Source organism: Nyctereutes procyonoides, unplaced genomic scaffold, assembly GCF_905146905.1.
Source record: "Nyctereutes procyonoides isolate TBG_1078 unplaced genomic scaffold, NYPRO_anot_genome, whole genome shotgun sequence".
NCBI lineage: Eukaryota > Metazoa > Chordata > Mammalia > Carnivora > Canidae > Nyctereutes > Nyctereutes procyonoides.
Window position 1 is genome coordinate 12,318,728 of NW_026575121.1, and position 17,869 is coordinate 12,336,596.

A 17,869-nucleotide genomic window follows, 5' to 3' on the forward strand; every position below is an offset into this window, starting at 1 on the left:
GTTAACATGGCATATGTGATCAGAATAAGCAGACATCAGTGAACTTTTAGCTCATGATTAAGAGTTTTAACTTCTGTCCTTGAGTCTCACAATAACATCTCATTTTTTTCATCCTCCTACATTATGCTGCTTGAGCTCTTTTCTGTAAACACCAATCATTTGACATTGAATATCCAGAAGATTAGCCATTTCAAGAGTCATACATCCTACCTTACTAAAATATGCTAATATAGAAAATTCTAAAGGATGCAGTTTTTTTAAATCTTTGCTTTTTTCCATTCAATGCAAATGTCACCACTAAATACTGAAGTATTATTGCAGGCATATTTTTTACATATAGCAAACATTAAAATCTGTGATTTAGTTGATTTTTTCTTAGACTCTAAGATTGCTTCTAAAAATTAGATAAGACTAACTCATATTCATGACAGATTTATTAAGGACAAGTGATATATTAAAACCTTGGAAGTTATGTTTTACATTAAAGGTAAATTAAAACCATAAATTAAATGTGTGCACAGATGAGCCCAGTCTTAGCAAACAGTAATCAGGTACTGTTTAATTTTCCTGTACCGGATAGATTCATCAGAATACACTGAGTCTCTCTAGTAATTTTCCACATCCCCCTTATGTCTGACATTTGCTTCGTTAGAATCAGGTCTCTTTACAATCATAAGGCAAAGCACATTCTTATATTAAGGAGAAAGGATGGCATTGCCATCGCAATATTTTAATCCAGAAAACATATATCTGCTCTTCTCTGTAATGACATATTTGGGAAGTCAAGTAACCTTTAGAAAGAAGTTTACTATAATGAAGTCAGTCTACCCCTTAAATACTTCAATAGGGAATCAAGTTTTGTGTGTAAATGTGTAGTCAAGTTTAAAATCTACAGAATTAAAAAAAAATAGCCCACGTTCATTCAATTTGTTTTGTCAAAACAAGTAATGTCTTGAGCAGTACCGAGCCAATGGGACTTCAAAATAAAACGTTGTCTCAAGTTAAAGACACAGTATATTAACAGATGAGCCTGTTACAAAATTATAAATGCAGTTCAGGATAGGGGTAGGCAAGAGGGCAGTTAATCTGAACTGTAGCAATGGAAGTCTTCAAACTGTCTATGAAGAGGGCTTCTGATCAATCCTTTCCTTTCTGATCACTATCTCTTTTTGTAAACTTTGGCTCCTTAAGAAAAAATCAGTGGAATATCACAGTGGGTAATTTATTGTGAGTTTCTAAGGCTATGCAAGATTTTGTCTGGCTAATTTACATGTAGTTTCCATATTAGCTTGTTAGGCAGAGTGATCTTCTGTAAAGCAGGTTCAGTCCCCTGCAGGTTCACTCAACCCCTTGGGAGTTATAATTTCCTTCAAATCCATCACTGTTCTGAAAACTTCCATATCCATCTCCACCAACTTCTCACACACATAGCTGCTACAGAAGGTGGACTTGTTGGCATCATTACTATGTTGATAGTCTTCGGCACCAAATTCTCCACTAAATCTATTACTCCTAGGATGTACACAATTGCTACCCTTGTAGTGGTGCCATTTTTCTTACCAAGATGGCATTACTTAGTCTCTATAAGAAGTCTCTATAAGAAGATACAACAAATCCTTGGTAATATTTATGTTCCTCTTGTTAGAGAACAAGTTAGTAGGGCCAAGTTTTCCTACACATTCTGTACATCCAATGTGATGTACAGTCTTCATTATCACTGCAAGTCAAAATCTACAAGTTGTTTTATATTTGAAATGTCCAGTCCTCTAGATGCTATTGCTATAACCACTAGAATAGGGTTTCCCTGAGAGGAACATATGAAGGCTCTTCTCTGTCTGAGATTGCTTGCCATGGATTCTGGTACAAGAATATCTTTCCTGGTATTGTCCAGAGAATCTTCATTCTTTTTGTTCTCTGCATACACTAAGGTCAATGAATCCTTGCCTGTTGAAAGTCATGCAGAAATTATCATTTGTCTGACTTCTGTGTGATATTCTCAGAGGCAGAACCAATCTTCCCACAACCAAGAAGATATATTCATCCAAGAAATTCGGAGCAATCATCTTTATTTCTCTAGGGAAAACAGCACTAAACATCATGGTGTGGTGAACTCCCTTTGGAGACTTGCTCTTTTGTTCAAGTATTCTACATATCTGAACTTCAAACTCCATATCCAACATTCTATCAGCTTTATTCAACACCAAGTATTTGCAAAAGTCTAATCCAATATTTCCTCTTTCCATCATATCTACTAGGCCTCAAAAGTGGCTACTAACACGTGGCATCCATGTTTTAAGTCTGCTGACCAATATCAGCACCACCATAAATAATCCAAAGAGAACCCTAGACTGGTATGAAAATTTTCTGGCTTTCTCATAGATCAGCACTGCCAGTTGTCTTGTTGGTGCTAATACCAAGGAAACTGGATATTTGCAGCTTCCAAATATTCCATTTTCTTTTATAGCTCTCCAAGTTTCTCCTCTACCATCAGAATAAATCTGCCTCAAGATGGGCAAGAGAAATGCTTTAGTTTTTACAGACTGTTTGGGTACAAGCCACCAAGTGTCTTTTCCTTCTGCATTGGAGTCAGGAGAGTATAACAAATAAGCTCAATGTTTCCCAAGATGATTTCTCCCATCCCATCATAATTGAAACTTTCAATATGTGGGAGAGAGTTGTTGCCAGTTGCCTCAATTGGAATGTCATATTTCTAAAAATTAAATCTATTCTTATCTCCAAAAGAGTTTCTGTTCCAAGCACTTACTTGGTAGTGGTTTTGACAAATCCTCTTCATCTGATCTGTCACACCAGCAACTGGTTCCACCATGTTCATTTGTCAGAGCCACTTCTGTAATCATGGCTGCCAGTTCTATCAATCTTTTTGTCCATGATAATCAAACCTCCACTTTTATCCACTTCCACCATCAGTGAGAAACTAGACTGTCCTCTTGAGTCGCTATGAACCTCAAAACTGTTGTATGCATCCTTTATTGGAACTCATTATGAACTGTTTTTATCAAAGACTCTTTTAGTAACTTCTCTGTTTCTTAAGGGAGGAGGAATATAGCACCCTTTATAGGCTGTACTTCCTCCATGCTGATTACCAGAAGAATTCAGATGTGCATTACCAAATTGCTGGTTCAGTTTGAGCTCATTTTCCACCATCACAGGATCTATCTCTGAAGAATACAGAGAACTCAGACTCTTCCTCCACAGCTCTCTAAAATATGTAGAATGTTGTTCAGACACATAAGGTCTCCAGATACATAACCATGTTTGAAAGAAGTATCTTTGAACAACTTATGATTCAAAAAAAGTTTTATGACATTATTGTCCAATGATTATAAAACATGGCTGAGTAAATCATTTGAAATAGGTATGCTTTAATGTTTCATATAGTTTTTAAATGAATTTTAAATTACTTAATTTAAAAACCATCTCTTCAGATTTGTTTGATAAATCTCTAATTGTGTTATTATTTTAGATTAAACAATATTGCATGTATTTCAGTCAAAAATACTGGGATTTTACAATTTTTTTTGTTTATTCTATACTCAGTTACAGTGTGATTTATTATCTATACTTTTCTCGTAATAAGGAATTAACCTAATTAAGTTTGTGGGTACTAAGCAAAAAACTATGAATTCACGTAATGACTTGCAAGTAGCACAATGTAAGTCTAAAAATAAGACTATAATTTTAGAGATTTCTCTGAATTCCAATTTTGACCATAAATGGGTTTCTATCAAATATTATATGCAGTTAGAGCCACTATAACTATATGGATTTGTGAATATATTGTTCAAATATACATAATGGCTCACATTTCTTGACATACTCAAGGTTAAATGTTGACAAGTGCTGTGCAAATTCTTCACCCTCCTCCTTTTAAATATTGCATGTAAAATGCAACATGTGTAAATGCCACAGGTTAATAGGTTTCCATAATCCTGTTCTATATATAGAATTCTTCAGGTCCCAAGATACAATGCAACTAATCCAATGCCCAATATGAAAGAAATTATTTTATTAATGATGTTTCCTGGATTATGTAAAGAAGAATTAAATCAGTTTTTTGCACTTTTTGTTTCTTTAATGGATAAGGGATAATAAAATCCAAGCCTTCAGAATGATAAGATTTTCAAGCTGTAAAAGACCTACAAAAATATACATCTAGTCCATTATTTTACAGATGAGGAAATCAATGCCTATGTTAAGCTCTCTATCTGTGACAGATTTGAGAGAATGTCAAGATACTTGATTCCTAGGGCAATGCATTTTTCTGTACAAGATACAACCTCTCCTTTAAACTAACACAAATACATCATAAAGAAATGTTTCACATAGACACTATTATTCCTTTAATTCAGCCTTCTTTCCTTCACAATTCTAGATTAACTGGGAAAGTAACTATCATATTTCTTTTTGTTCTGAGTATCAGTTGTTCCAAACTCCACTTTATGTGAAATTTTCTACTTCTACCAAAACCCACTGAATAACAGAAAATGAGTCTCTTTTCTTTCTCAGATATTCAGAAATTTCCCAGAAATAATCACAAACAAAATATTTAAGGAGAATACAGCGATATGCTTAGAAATTTGCATTTGGTGAGTATTTAAGCATTCTTGGTAAAGAATCTTTAAGTATGGAAAGGATGTGTGCTTTTTCAGCATATAGATGTCTTCTGAGGAAGGAGAATGGGGGAAGATCAATCTTTAACTAATGAAGTTGCTTTATTCCCTTCCTCCTTGTCTCCTTCTCATCTGCTTTTTTTCTCTTTCTTTTATTTTTTCCTTGCTTCAAAGTAATAAGCCAGAGGCACCTGGGCGGCTCAGTTAGTTAAGTGTCCTCTTAATTTTGGCTCAGGTCATGATATCAGGGTTGTGAGATGGAGCCCCATTTGGGGCTCCCTATGCAGTATGGGTTTGCTTGAAATTCTCTCTCTCCCTCTGCCTCTTTCACTCCTCCAATGCTCTCTCTCTCTCACACACAAAATAAATAAATAAATAAAATCTTAAAAAAAAAAAAAAGAATCCAAAGTGAACATGGTGGTATATACTAGAAGGTCCATTTTTTTCTATTTTTATATATGCTTCAATATAGCATGATTAAAAATAAATAATCAGAATATTTACATTAGAACATTGTTCCCTACATTTCAGAATGGAACTACTGAGATTGGCAGATTAACAAACTATATTTATATAACTTTAGAAGTTCAAATGATATAACCTTCAATATACACTTTAGCTTAAGTTTACATTCTGAACCCTCAATTCTCAAGTGAAATATCAAAACATTTTTCCTTAGAGTTATTTAAATGGATAGCAAACATTCCCCAAACTGTGTAGCGTGGGATTTAATTAGAGAGATTAGTGGCCCCTTGGTTCCCTGAACTGAGTAGTTTGTTTCTTGAAACTTAGAAAGATGCAAAACTAGGTCCTCGGGCTCTTATTCCTCAAATTATAAATATTCCCCAAACAAGCACACTAGCTGAAAAAGAAAAAAGAAAAAACATGACAAAAGCCTATATATTCTTCAAATGCTTGCATTTCTAATTCAGTGGATAATTAGGCAACCTGTCCCTTATTATCACTGAGTGGGAGGTGGTCAGTGAGGAAGGTTTCTAGGGCTATGCATATTGTCAAACTTTTAATACTATTTCCTTCACAGTCTCAGAAATGAAACATATATATATATATATATATATATATATATATATATTTCATATATAAATACATACATATACTTATTAATTTACTCCTTAATCCTTTTTATCATTTCCATCCCACTTAAAAAAAATAAAAGGAAACTATCTGATTTCCTAGATAATGGCTATGCAGTTATTTATATTTTTATTATTAATATACAATAGATTCATCTCTGCTGAAGGAAAACTCCACAACAAAGTAATTCCGAGGAGTTTAATACCCAGTCTTTTATTATTAATATACAATAGCTTAGTCTCTGCTGAAGAAAAACTCTTATCCATCAATCAGCTCCATTTCTGAGCTATTGTATTCAGTTAGTCTCATTAAATTTGGTTGTGCAAAACAATAAAATAATACAAGGTTTTGCCTTTCCTATTCATTTCTATATACTCTTAAAGCAATTTACTGAAGTTTCTACAAGTCATTCATTATTTTAGTCCCTTTGGGCTGCAATCCAGAAGTCTGATATTAGAGTGCCAGCATGGTCAACTGAGACTTCTCGCTGTGCCCTCACATGGCAGAAGGGGCAAGGGATCTCTTTGAAACTTCCTTTATCAGGCACTAGTCTCTTTCATCAGGTTCTAGCTCCATAACTTGAACACTTATGAAAGGTCCCACCTACCAATATCATCACCTCTGGGGGTTAGGATTCCAACACATTCAGATGATAGCATCATCTGCCTCTACCCATTTGCCTCTACCCAAAAAAACTGGAGGCTCTGGGATTCGAAATGTCACTAGCCCTTTAGGCTGCTTATAGGAAAGTTACTTCTTTGATTTATTTCTCAGCATCTTTTTTATTCCACAATAATTGTTGTTGTTGTTGTTGTTTTCTGGCAAGGTTGTTATGAGATCAATTAGATTATTTAAATGCCAAAATTTCAGCCATATATCAGGTATTCATCAATGGCAAAATTAGATTTTGCCTCTTTTCAATGACTTGTGCGCCAAAATTTCAGCCATATATCAGGTATTCATCAATGGCAAAATTAGATTTTGCCTCTTTTCGATGACTTGTGCTTCCCCTTTCAGTGCCAAAATTAAAGCTGTTAATATTAAATGCCTTTTTAAATACCCATTGGTAAATTCTACATTTTAAGACAGACATTTCGTCTGCCTAATTGTGTTGAACACCCTTATAGTAGATTCCTGGCACATAGTAAAATTTCAATAAACATTTATTAAATAAATAATTCTGGGGTTCCTAGAGTGTCATGTACGGAGCTTAGAAGCTACCACTCCACTCTAGTAATAAGGAGTGAAAAATGTAACACAGAAAAATCACTCACTTTTCTAGAATCCCTAAGAAAGGTGAAGACACAAGGAAAACCACTGTCCCTAAGAGAACCCAACCAACAGAGAAATAGAGAATAACAACTTAGCAAAACAGGGACTCATGAAGAGAAACTGCTGTAGAAACCAGTGCCAGGGTAGAAACCCTAGGCTGTAATCGCCAAAACTGCTGGAGGCTCAGTGTGGAGAACTCTGAGTTGTTGTAGAGGGACTCTCACAATATGAGACTTACTTGCAGGAGCTTAATCAGGTTCCCACAGTAAATATCAGAAGAAAAAAATTCAAAATATGAAAATTAAGCGTTTGTAATAATAAATAACCAAAATCCAGAACACTGACAACACCAAACACTGCCAAGGATGTAGAGCAATAGGAACTCTCATTCATTCATTGCTGGGGAATGCAAAATGATACAGCCATTTTGGAACATAGTTTAGCAGTTTTTTACAAGTAAATATGTTCTTACCGTATAATTCAGCAATTGTACTCCTTGGAATTCACCCAAAAGTTGTGAGAACTTAGTGCCACATAAAATAGGGATGTTTACAGCAGCTTTATTCATAATTGCCAAGACTTAGAAACAGCCAAGATGTCCTTGAGTAGGTGAGTAGATAAATAAATTGTGGTACACAGACAATGGAATATTATTCTATTATTCAGTGCTAAAAAGAAATGAGCTATCAAGCCATGAGAAGTCATGGAGGAAACTTAAATGCATATTACCAGGGGAAAGAAGTTAATCTAAAAGACTACATATGATATGACATTCTATAAAAGCAAAACTATGGAGACAATAAAAAGTCAGCGCTTGCCAGGAACTGGGATTGAGAGAAGGAGGGATGAATAGGCCAAGCACAGAGGAATTTTAGAGCACTAAAAATATTCTGCATGATATTTTAATGATGGATACATATTTTTATACATTGATCCAAACCCATCAGATGCACAGCATCAAGAGTGACCCCTAATATAAACTATGGACTTTGTGTGATTACAATGTGTTACCATCAGTTTATCCCTTGTAATAAATGTGCCAATCTTGATGAGGGAAGTTGATAATGGAGGGGAAGGCTCTCCATATCTGAGAGAAGGATATTTATGGGAAACCTCTGCATGTTTCTCTCAATTTTTCTATAAACCTAAAACTGTTTTTAAAAAGTCCTTATCTTCATCATCATCATCATCATCATCATAATCATGAAGCATATGCATTGGATACCCAGTAGCTCTCCGTGATCGTATAGTTGTTAGTACTCTGTGTTGTGAGGCATATGCATTTTTTCTATATCTTACTACTGATTAATACAGATAATAATATCATGTTCACAAATGTAGGAGTGAATCTAATGCTCTAAAAGTTAAAATACAAAAGTAAATTTATTATGCCATACTACTGAAGCAATTGAAAATCAGTTGTAAATAAATTTACTTTAGTAAAATATCAAGATATGCATTTAAATTTCACTTTTCCAAAATTGTAGCTATGTTTATACATTTATAATTATCTTCACTTAAAAACATCTGTAGAGACTGCCATAAATACTGAAGTGAAAAATATATATAAAGTGGCAGATCAAGATTTCAGCAGTGGCTATATGTCCAAAATCCTTCTTCCTACTCCCCATACTAAACTCTGTCCCTACCACCATATTGCATTGAATCCAGTGAAGTTACTTAAATTCATATGTTCACCCCAAAATATAACCAGTTGTCTTAGCTCCCACCTCAAAGATAAACAATGGCGTCTCTACTGAAGTAGACTTTTTTTATCTCTAAGTTTAGATTTTAACTAGATATGATTTTGAGGATTGAGATATAGGAAAAGCTTTACCTAAGCATTTTATTTTTGAACAGTGTTTTGCCAAAGGTATCATTCATTGTTGTTCCTATATATCTGTAGCGTAAACACTGTGACCACTAAGTCAATATACCCAGATATTTATAGGACATAATTTAATAAAGAATGAGAGGGTTTTTTTTTTGCTTCTGATACAAATATCAAAAATAAATTATGATGAAGTCTTGCCTACAAGATGACCTTTAGAATGGAGGCTTGGAGAATTCGTTATTGTTTTTTAATAGCGGTACTATTGTAGTAAAAATAATAAAATGTTAAGTAGTAGGAGGAACAGAAATGGCATGATTTAAATTACAATATTTTGTGAGGCTCTAGATTAATATACTCTGATTACATCTGGCATTTAATTAATTTATTTAATTTCTTTCATTTCAATACCTGCATTACAAAAATGTCATTAATACAGCACTTTCATCCAGATCACCAAATATTGAGTGATGTTAAAGAATTGTGATCATGCACTAAGCACTGGAGATTTTAAAATGAATGCCATATTTGCCCTCTCTCTCTTTCTTTCTTTTTTCTCTTAGTAGTAGTACAGCCTACTGGGGAATAAAATTATAATGTATTGCAATGTATAAAATAACTGTACCATATAATGCAGATTATCAGTGGCAGATAAATACAAAGTGATCAAAGTAGCAGGAACGAGAAAAGAGACACGAATAGTGCATATCAGTAGAACTAGTATGTAGTCCAGGCTTTTCCATTGCTCCAATGTGAAATTTTGAACAAATAGTTTCACAGTTGATCAAGTTTCTTTAATCATTAAATAACTGACCAAGAATTAAAATAGCTAATATTTCTTGGGAAGTTTCACTTCATATAAAAACCTACTCTGGCTATTCCCACGAATATGATGATCTTATTGAGTGAAAAATGAAGCCTTAGAGGTAGTACATAAAGAGTAAGCATAGCATCAAGGATTCATATCATTGTGTTCTACCTCCTGCTAGTTAATGCATTCAGCACGCAAATCACAATACAATTTTCTAAGGTCCCAGAGGGGGAAAAAGTGTAATTATCTGAAACATGATTAAAAAATGGAAGACAACACATGAATTCAGCTACCTACATGAAGAAGATAACATTTTCCTTTTTTTTTTTTCATTGCATTTCTACTAGTTTTCTGTTAAGGTAGCAGCTCTCAATAAAAATAAAATATAAAAGACATTTAGAGTTATAAATAAGTCCTAAGGATCTAAAGCACATCACAGGGAATATAGTCAATGATATTGTAATAACTATGTATGGTGGCAAATAGTAACTAGACTTTATCATGGTGAGTGTTTTGTAATGTATATAAATGTCAAATAACTAAGTTGTACGCCTGAAACTAAAATAATATCGTGTTTCAACTAGAAATAATAAATGAATACATTTCCAAGTGTGATTTCACAACATCAATCAGATCGCCCTGGATAATGTCAATACTTCTGTTTCTGCTTTTGATCTAGATGAAGATGTTATAATATGGGGCAAGGGTTGGTAGGAATGGAGGTGCTAAAGTACTTCCATCAAAGCAAGTGAAATTAGAGATCAAGACTGTGAAGCTTTCCCCATCATAAAGTATTTCACTTTCATTCAAAGGGTATAGGCCTGCTTCTACTGGCAGATCGCTTCACTTTCTTAATTGCAAAATTTGCTTCAGATAATATTATCTATATCCCCCTAAAACATCCCTTCCTTCTAAATTAAATTTTAAAAATCACCAGCCAAAGGATTTTTGTCATATATTTATCCTCAAACGTGAAGAAGAGGAAATGGATGGGGTGTCAGATATGCTCATAAAAACATTCAGTTCACGTGAAAGGAAACTTTTATCTCTCCTAAAGGTATTAATCAAAGACCAGTACCCAAAGTAGCTAACCCTGTGGCAAGATAAATGAACTGTGGAGTACACACAGAGCCTAGGATGTACCTAATATATAAATGCCATACAGTCTACAAACTTTTGCATAAGTATATTCTCCTCCAAAAAGCATTTTTTTGTGTGTGTGTATGTGTGAGTTTTTGTTCTCTACTGATATTATAGAATTAAGACATATAGCTATTAAATAGGAGCCACGTGATGTTAAGACACAGAGTTCATGAAACACTTTTATAACTTAACAATCAGTGAAGATATTTAACTGCCTGCTGCTTAAGAAAGTTGGTCCTGGGGATGTATAAACCATTAGACCTTGAAAAAGTGTCTAAAGAAATGTGCTGTTACCCCCATAGGTGGCTATATGCTCCATCTGGGTGAATTGAGCTGTGCAAATTAGCATGTGATCACAAACCAAGACCAAAATAAATCCAAGTCATGAGGGAAAGATATCAAACAGGGAGGATGAGAGACAAGTAAAGAAGAACCCCTGTCTCTTTTTCCAATTGCTTTCTTATTAGATTTTCAAAGGAATTTGTGTTGGATGAGAAAGATTTTTATTTTCAGAACTACAGACAGATTTTCTCATATCTATGGGAAACAGTGGGGTGTCAAAAATACACGGACTTAAGATGGGATGAGCAAGTCAATAGTATCTGAAAAGGTTCAATAAATTGGAAAGAATTGTCTATATTCTTAAATTATCTATCTACAAGCTTGGCTAAATTAAATGCATCTGAAGAGAAATCACAATTCTTTCCATTTAGAAAAGGCTTAATAACATCAAAAAATACTCACTTGTATTTTAAGACAAACTAAATGTCAAACTCCTTACAATAACCTTTTTTAGTACCTATAATGAATGGGTCATTACGTTACATTCTACATTTACCCCAAATGTGTGTAAATCACATAAACACATATACTGGTGGTTTGAATGTAGAACCTGATGACATCACATGTGCACCAAAAATATGAAACAGGGTTCACTCCCAAGCAGGTGCAAAAATAACCTGATGATGTCACATGTGCACCAAAGATATGAAACAGGGTTGACTCCCAAGCAGGTGCAAAAATGACTTGAAAAAGTAGGAAAAGGATATTGGCTGAGGTTAAAGTGTGAGATTGTGGTGAAGGTTTCCTACGTGAGGGCTGGGTGTGTGTGCCCTGAACTTCCCTGAGAGCCAAAGGTGGTAGCACTCAGGCTTTCTTATCATTTTGACCGTTCTGTTTTATGGACCACCTCTGTAACTCATGTGTGGTTGAGAAGAATGTGTTTTCTGTTATGGTTGGATGGACTTTTCTACAAATGTTAAGACAGGCAAGTTAGGTGATAGTCCTGTTCAGGTCAACTGTGCCATGATTTTCTACCTGCTTACTCTATCAATTTACAACAAAGAAATTTCAAATTCTCCAACTTTCATTTGATTGCATTTTGTGTTTTTTCTTAGTGTATTATTGTCTTTTAAAACTATTTTAGTAGCTCTAGAATTTACAACACGTATACTTAAATAATGTAGGTACACGATGAAGTTTCACTTGTAACGCTTCAAGTGTTGTGCAGTTACTGCCAGGAGCTCAGCTGAGCTGGGAAAGAGAGACTGAGCTGCCAAATGTCAGTTAGCCAAATTAAGGCAACAAGCCAAAAAGTGGAAGAGTTAAGTCTTTAATCATTTACTGCAATGGGAAATAAGCAAAAGGCTAAAAGCAAGGAAGCCCATGCCCCACCCCTGGTTCATTTTCCCCCATGGAACAGCATATCAGTCAAGGGGTGGTGCAGATGTGGGAGTTGGCTCACTGTTGGCTCAAAGTCTCTGGCACTTTCATGGACTCTCAGGGAAAGGATAGAAATGGGAAGGTACCAAGTACTGAGTCAGTTGGGGAAAGGTGTCTTTATGGTTTCCAGTTCCTCCCTCTCCCCCATATGAGACCTCAGCAAAGAAGCCTGAAGAAGACCTTTCTGCCCAAGGCCTCAAATACAGACACCTAGGAAAGAAGGTGATGGTGATGGAAATGCATATGTGTGAAGAGCATGACTGTCCAGAGGGCCTCATACCTTGACTCCTCCCTTCAGAAACTGCAGTGCATGGGCTGCAACACCAAGTGTGTGTGGGGAGGGCATTTTTCCTCTGTAAAATAGGACAAGTAAAGCCTCTGTAATTGCCTATACTCAGACGCCCCAAAAAAATCACACATAGGTTTTTAACTAGGAGCCAAACTCCTCAGTTACCTTTAAGAATTTATCCTGAATTCCTCCTGCACATACTTTACGACATTGCTATCATTTATATCAATTATTCATAGGTTACACACACCTGATATATTGTTACTCTAGTGCTTTCAACAAGCAGTTGCCTTTTACATCAACAAAGAATATAAAACATAAAATATTTTATTTCACTTTCATTGGTGCCTTTTTGCAACCCTCTTCTTTATATAGTTCCAAGTTTCTGACCCATATCTTCTTTTTTTTTCACTGCCTGAAGAATTTCGTTTTTACGTTTCTTTTCGAGCAAGTCTGCTAGAAATGATATCCCTTATTTTTTTCCCTCAGAAGCTTTATTTCTCCTTTATTTTGGAAGGATAATTTCCCAGAACATAGATAGAAACAGATCTCTAGGTGTTTTTCCCTCCTTTTAACAGTAGAAATACTTCAATCCATCCTCTTTTTTTTTTGCATTTTTTTAATGAGAAGGCTGTTGAAATTCTTATCTTTCTCCATATATAAGGGTTTCTTTTCTTTTTCTTCTTTATCTTCCTTTAATATTCTATTTTTTTCCTTATGTTTTAGATATGATACTCCTACTCTTATTTTGTTTTGTTTTGTTCTGTTTTGTTTTTTAAATCTTGCTTGGGATTCTCTGACATTCTTCAATTTATGATTTAGTATCCATTATTAATTTAATAAGGTTCTTGGCAATATTACTCTAAGTATTTATCCTACTTTTTCTTTCTTATTTCTGTTATTCTAATTATGTATAAGTTACACCTGTTATTATTAGTAGTTGTTCTGAACGGTTCTTTGATGTACTGTACTTTTTTAAAAAATTCATATTTCTATTTGTGTTTTAGTTTGGGATGTTTCTATTGACCTATTTTCAAGTTCATTGATTCTTTCCTCAGTTGTGTAAAATCTACTAAAAATCTTGTTCAAAGCATTTTTCATTTTTGCTACTGTACTTTTAACTTCTACAGTTTCCTTTGAATCTTTCTTAGCATTTTCATCTTTCTGTTACATTGTCTACATAATTTGGTTTGCTGTTTATTTTTTTTTGTTTTGGTCTCTTATCATAGTAATTATATCTCCTGTCTGATAATTCATACATGGGTCATATCTGAGTCTGGTTCTGATGATTGCTTTAATTTCTCAGAATCTTTTCTTGCTTTTTAGCATGCCTTTCAATGTTTTTTTTTTTTCCAATTGATGTAAACATGCTATATAGAGTACTAGGAACTGAAATAAATAAGCCTTCAGTCTGAGGACTTATGTTAATCTGGCCAGGAGTTCGGCTATGTTATACATATTTTAGGTATTTTGGTGGCAGGAGATGGAGGAGGGAGGATTCTATAATTCAATCATTTTGTCTGTTTTTCATGGACTACTTCTGAGGGGTATAGCTTTCACAAGTGTTCCTGTTCCTCCTCTAAGGAAATAGGCTTCCCCCCCCCAGACATCTGTTTCCTCTCCTAAGAGCAGCATTCATATCTATTTTCTGAGACCATATATTATGTTGATTTTTCCCCTTTGGTAAAATAAGAAAACTATAAATGAGACATAATTCTCTTCTTCCAATTGAAGTAATATTTTAGAATTTCCATCGAGGTAATTTCTTCCCCCTCAAGATTAAAACTTTTAATGGGAGAAGAGTTTCAGTGGTTTTCCAGATCACTACCATCCCCTCACCCTGAGTGGAGCCAGGAAAGAATCTTTCTCAGATCCTTTCCATGAGGACTGTGGGGAATCCTTTTATAAAACCCTGCACACTTATGAGGGTCCACTTATGTCAGTGAATCCCAGGAGTTTCTCACTCTCACTATATGCTTCACTCAGCCTACAGCAATCTTATAAAATAGCCATTTCAATGTTCCTACAATCCTGTTATTTCTAGAAGCTTCTGCCGTAGGTAATAAAATCTCAGGATTGATATCTCCCTGGATGTGTTTCAAGATCTCAGTGTAGTGGTTTGTCCAACTATATCAATTATCTGATGGGTCTCAGGAAAGCCACAGAAAAGCTTTTTCCTGTCATGAGGACAATGATGACTTCCAAGCTCTTGACATGTCATATCTGACACTGGCAATCCCAAAGAGCAACATGTGATTCAGATGTCCACGCAGGTCCAACCAGTGGTGACCCAGGTAGAATCAAACATCAAACCCACATTACTGCATACATAGAAAGGTGTGCTCCTATAGTCAGTTTGATCAGAACTCTAAAAATGGATGACTTTCAGATAATTTTGCCCAGGAACAATACTATTTTATTTGTAGGGGGTTTTGGTCCTTTTTGAATTTAAAATATTTTACCTAATTATGGTAATAGAATGTGGAATGTTGGCTTAGGAAGTTAAACATTATAAGATACCACTGCCCATGTGGGGAAAATATGTTTCAGGTTTTTCATAAATAATGATAAATAAGTTCTTGAAATACAACCAGGCTACATATTATAGCCTGCCTTTAGAGATTAGGTATTCTGAAACCTGAAGAAAGTGCTAGAGCTTAATCTTAGCATTAAGATTTCTAAGAAAAAGTTACTTAAAATGTGCATTTATTACTGCAGTACATGGTGATAATTATCTGTATTTTTGTCTCTGAATGTCACATATTCCTTATATAATTTATTCTTTTTCTATACAAATGCAACATGGAGGTACATTGTTTAGGAATAGGTACTGTACTTGTGCAAGGCTTCAATTATTTCAGAGAAATCAATACAATTTATTACAGGAAAGGGGAAAAAGGAGGGAAAGAAAACATGAATCATTTGCACTATATAGATATGAATATCTAAATCTAAGGGGATAAATAAGTACATATTCATATTCAGAAAAATGTAAAATATGTTAGCAAAAGGGACTCCTTTTACTCTTAGGGAAAATCTGATTTCCATCTATATTTCACAGTAGAACAAATAACTTTCCATTCAAAATGAATTTCAGAGTTTTACAATCTGCCTTATGTGGAAGAGTATACAGATGAAAATCCTTAAAGCATAAAGAAAAGCTTTCACCAAAGCAGTTTTGGGGCGTTATATACATAATAGACCAGGTGAATTTACTATTTGATTCACATACTCATCACTGTCAAAGTCCATGGAACAGCATGCATAAAAAATTACAAACATAAACCACCTGATATTTTTTCTTTTTTGTGTTCTGAGATGGAGCTGTTGTGTTTGTAATGTATTCCCTATAAATCCTTCTTAATCTCTCTGTCTTCTCCTTACCTTAAATAGCAATTAAAGGAAGCTAGCTTGCTAAGTTTCAGGAGCCTCTGATTTTGTACGAACTTTAGCTACCTTAAAAAAATATTATAAAATGGGTTTATTTCATTCTCAATGACCAACATTCCTGAAAGTGTATTCCAATTATGCCTGTGTTATTGCTCCCATAAAAACAGGGTTCTTGAATGTAGTTTAGAACAGGCATTAACAGAGCTTCCCCTTGTAAAAGGGATATTGGGGTATATCCTCATAAGCTCCAAAACTGTTATTAAGATCTTTATTGCATATAACTTTTAATTTTATTTTTTTAAGTTTATTGATAAATTATTTACATTTTTAAAGGTCACCCTCCATAGGCATATGGTTTGGTGAATTTTGGCAAAAGTATGCAGTACGGTAACCAATACCAATTTCAGGATATAGAATGTTACACAAACACACACACACACACACACACACACACACACACAATTCCCTGGAGTCTTTTGCAGTCAATAGCCTTCTTCTCCCTCCCTCAGATTTTGGCATCTGCTAAACTGGATTTCCATCCTTATCATTTTGCCTTTTCAAGACTTTTATATGAATAAAATCAGATAGTATGCCTTTCTCGTTTCTCTTTCTTTGATCACGCGGAACTTTTGTGATCCATCCATTTTGGGGGAGAGGGTTCCATCAGTACGTCATGCTGAATAGTATTTCTTTTTATAGATGTACCACAATATGTTCATCAATATGCCAGTTGATGGGCATTGGTGATGTTTCCAGAACTTGGCAATCATGAGGAAAGTTGCTATACACATTCATGTACAGATGTCTGTGTGGATATTTTCATTTCTGTTGTATAAATATCTATATGTAGGACTACAGGGTCACATTAGAAGCATACACATGATTTTATAAACAACTGTCAAACCATTTGGTAAAGTAGATGTGCCAACTTGATTCCCGTGGGCAATATAAAAGATATACAATTTCTTTGCATCCTATCATCCACCTTTATTTTCAAGGTTGTTACTGTTTATCCATCTACTACTATGTCTATCTATCTGTCTATCTTTCATCTACCATCTTCATTTTATTTATATTAAAATGCTTGTAATGATATCTCACTATGATTTCAATTTGCCTTTTTCTAAAAACTGAAGACTTTAAGCATATTGTCATGTGCTTATTTATAGCCTTTATCTTCCTGTTAGTCAAGTCCGCTAAAATCTTTTAACTAGTTTGCTTTTTTATTTTTTTTATTTTTATTTTTTTAGTTTGCTTTTTTAATTGAGTATTTTGTCTCCTTATTATTCAGTTATAAGAAACCTTTAACAAGTGTATGTTTTGCATACACTTTCTTCCAGTCTATAACGTCTTTACATTTTTTGGAGCCTTTCAATTAGCAAGAGTTTTTAATAACGATGAAGTCCAATACATCATTTTTATGGATTATGATATTATGCCAAAGAAATCTTTTTAACTCAGGATCACAAACATACTCTCCCATGTTTCTTATAGAAAGTTATGGTTTCACCCTTGATTTTTGAGCCATAATCCACTTCAAGTTATTTTTTTAAGTGTCATGAGGTGAAGTTTAGGGATCACTTAGTTTTATATGGGCATCCAACTTATTCAGCACTATTTTCTGAAAAAAAAACTGCCTTTTACTGCATTAGGTTGGCAAATCCATCAAACATCAATTGATCACA

At 34.4% G+C, this 17,869-nt stretch overlaps 1 pseudogene; it reads right to left on the bottom strand.

Moving 5' to 3' along the window:
• Positions 1–1,338: 1,338 nt before the first annotated feature.
• On the bottom strand, positions 1,339–16,859 carry LOC129516432 (ATP-dependent RNA helicase DDX3X-like; annotated as a pseudogene).
• Positions 16,860–17,869: the final 1,010 nt, after the last annotated feature.